The sequence below is a fragment of the Salvelinus sp. IW2-2015 genome, unplaced genomic scaffold, assembly GCF_002910315.2.
Source record: "Salvelinus sp. IW2-2015 unplaced genomic scaffold, ASM291031v2 Un_scaffold5148, whole genome shotgun sequence".
NCBI lineage: Eukaryota > Metazoa > Chordata > Actinopteri > Salmoniformes > Salmonidae > Salvelinus > Salvelinus sp. IW2-2015.
Window position 1 is genome coordinate 80,821 of NW_019946414.1, and position 3,417 is coordinate 84,237.

Here is a 3,417-nt window from a genome sequence, read left to right on the forward strand (position 1 = left end):
TAATTAGGATGTCGTTTAAAAAAGTATATTTTCGCTCCCTCACCTAAAAACATAGCACTGCACCACTGCAATTGAAGGAAAGGTGGCGGGTGCAGCTGGCACTGTTCGGATGGTGGGATTATATTGGACGAAAGTGTGAAGGTAACCTACTTTTTGAAGTTATTTGTTTGACAATCAGATTGTGTTCATGCCACATTAAAAAGGGAATACATTTATTACAGTTATATACACTCAAGAGTTCACACATAGGAGGTCCTGTGGAACCAAGTTGCCCCCAATGAAAATCAAATGCCCGTCCAACTGATTAGTTCTGGCCGGCCCTGTATGATTAGACAGAGATCATATCACAGGAGTCCAGGACGTGTCCCAGGAGACAGGTGTCCAAATCATTTGATTCAGTTCCATTGTGATCAATTCCAATCATTTGATTCAGTTCCATTGTTGATCAATTCGATAATTTGATTCAGTCCATTGTGATCAAGTTCCTATTCATTTGATTCAGTTCCATTGTGATCAATTTCCAATCATTTGATTCAGTTCCATTGGTTGTTCCTGTGTACCTCCAGTTTGAGGGAGCAGTTACAGTGTGTGTATGTCACTCTGACTCAAAGAACACAGTACTACGCCATCTCCAGGCTCCAGACACCAAAACAAGTGAGTGAGTCTGTCTATCTGTCAGTCAGTTGCGTTCTATACTCTGTTACCTGTAATCCTGACATCTAACCCCCACCCCCTAATGTAATCTGCCTCAGCCAATTCCTCTCTCCTTTCTTTGTAACCACACTGGTATTGTGCCCTAAATGGCATGGCCCTACCCTATATAGTGCACTACATTTGACCAAAGCCCCCTAACCCTGTCAAAAGTAGTGCACTATATAGGAATAGGGCCATTGGGATAGGGTTGCCTTTGGGGATGCATCCAAGTTGAGAGCAAATTGTAGTTGTTATTTCTATTAATCTTATGAATCGTGAAAAATGTAATAAGTAACAGTGTTTTGATCCATTAGGGAGGCTTGGTTAACGAGCTGCGTATTTCTCCCATTTTCTGACTTTAATCAGATCATTCTTTCTTTTTTTAAACAGAACATTGGTTAGTTCTTCTTCTCCTCTTACCTCTCTCTCCTCTCCTCTCTTTTGTCTCTCCAAGGCATACTTAACATGTATCTCTCTCTGGGTGAATTGAATGATTCATAGTGTAATATAATGATCTTAGTGTAAATATAGAATGATCCAGTGATTCTTAGTGTAATATATTTTCTTAGTGATAACGATTCTTATGTAATAGAATGATCTCTTAGTGTAATAGATGTTCTAGTGAATAGGTATATAATGATTCTTAGTGTAATAGAAGGAGTCTTAGTTATAAGAAGATCTTAGTGTAATAGAAGGGATTCTTAGTATAATATAATTCTTTAGTGTAAAGAATGATTCTTGTGTAATAGAATATTCTTAGTGTAATAGTATAATTCGTTAGTTAATAGTGTAATAGAATGATTCTTAGTGTAATATAATGATTCTTAGTGTAATTAGAATAATTCTATGTAATATAATGATTCTTAGTGTAAATAGAATGATTCTTGTGTAAAGAATGATTCTAGTGTAATAGAATGATTATTTAGTGTAATAGAATATTAAGTGTAATAGAATGTTCTTATTGATAGAATGTTCTAGTGTAATATAATGATTTAACTAGTTGTAATAGAATGATTTCTTAGTGGTAATAGAATGGTTCTAGTGTAATAGAATGGTCTAGATTTGTTTGACAATCAGATTGTGTTCATGCCACATTAAAAAGGGAATACATTTGTACAGTTATATTACACTCAAAGAGTTCACACATAGGAGGTCCTGTGGAACCAAGTTGCCCCCAATGGAAATCAAATGCCCGTCCAACTGATTAGTTCTGGCCGGCCCTGTATGATTAGACAGAGATCATATCACAGGAGTCCAGGACGTGTCCATAGGAGACAGGTGTTCCAATCATTTGATTCAGTTCCATTGTGATCAAGTTCCAATCATTTGATTCAGTTCCATTGTGATCAAGTTCCGATAATTTGATTCAGTCCCATTGTGATCAAGTTCCTATCATTTGATTCAGTTCCATTGTGATCCATTTCCAATCATTTGATTCAGTTCCATTGTGTGTTCCTGTGTACCTCCAGGTTTGAGGAGCAGTTACAGTGTGTGTGATGTCACTCTGCACTCAATAGAACAGTACTACGCACATCTCCAGGGCTCCAGACACCAAAACAAGTGAGTGAGTCTGTCTATCTGTCAGTCAGTTGGTCGGTCTATACCTCTGTCTTTACCTGTAATCCTGACATCTAACCCCCACCCCCTAATGTAATCTGCCTCAGCCAAGTCCTCTCTCCTTTCTATTTGTAACCACACTGGTATTGTGCCCTAAATGGCATGGCGCCCTACTCCCTATATAGTGCACTACATTTGACCAAAGCCCCCTAAGCCCTGGTCAAAAGTAGTGCACTATATAGGGAATAGGGTGCCATTGGGGGAATAGGGTGCCTTTGGGGATGCATCGCAAGTTGAGAGCAAATTGTAGTTGTTATTCTTATTAATCTTATGAATCGTGAAAAATGTAATAAGTAAATGTTATTGATCCAATTAGGAGGCTTGGTTAACGAGCTGCGTATTTCTCCATTTCTGACTTTAATCAGATCATTCTTTCTTTTTTAAAGCAGAACATTGTTAGTTTCTCTCCCTCTTACCTCTCTCTCCTCTCTCTCTCTTTTGTCTCTCCAAGTCATACTTACATGTATCTCTCTCTGGGGGTGTAATTGAATGATTCTTAGTGTAATATAATGATTCTTAGTGTAATAGAATGATTCTCAGTGTGATTCTTAGTGTAATATATTGATTCTTAGTGTAATAGAACGATTCTTAGTGTAATAGAATGATTCTTAGTGTAATAGAATGGTTCTTAGTGTAATAGTGTAATATAATGATTCTTAGTGTAATAGAAGGATTCTTAGTGTAATAGAAGGATTCTTAGTGTAATAGAAGGATTCTTAGTGTAATATAATGATTCTTTGTGTAATAGAATGATTCTTTGTGTAATAGAATGATTCTTAGTGTAATAGAATGATTCTTAGTGTAATAGTGTAATAGAATGATTCTTAGTGTAATATAATGATTCTTAGTGTAATTGAATAATTCTTAGTGTAATATAATGATTCTTAGTGTAATAGAATGATAGAATTGATTCTTGTGTAAAGAATGGATTCTTAGTGTAATAGAGATATGTTAATGTATTTTAGTGTAATAGTGTAATATACTGATATGTGTAATAGATGCTCTTAGTGTAATTGAGATGTTTAGTGTAATATAATGATTTACTAGTTGTAATAGAATGATTCTTAGTGTAATAGAATGGTTCTTAGTGGTAATAGAATGGTCTAG

General features: G+C 35.8%; 1 pseudogene; it reads left to right on the forward strand.

Moving 5' to 3' along the window:
* Positions 1-2,257, forward strand: part of LOC139026573 (zinc finger matrin-type protein 4-like) — a 29,366-nt pseudogene extending 27,109 nt beyond the window's left edge.
* Positions 2,258-3,417: the final 1,160 nt, after the last annotated feature.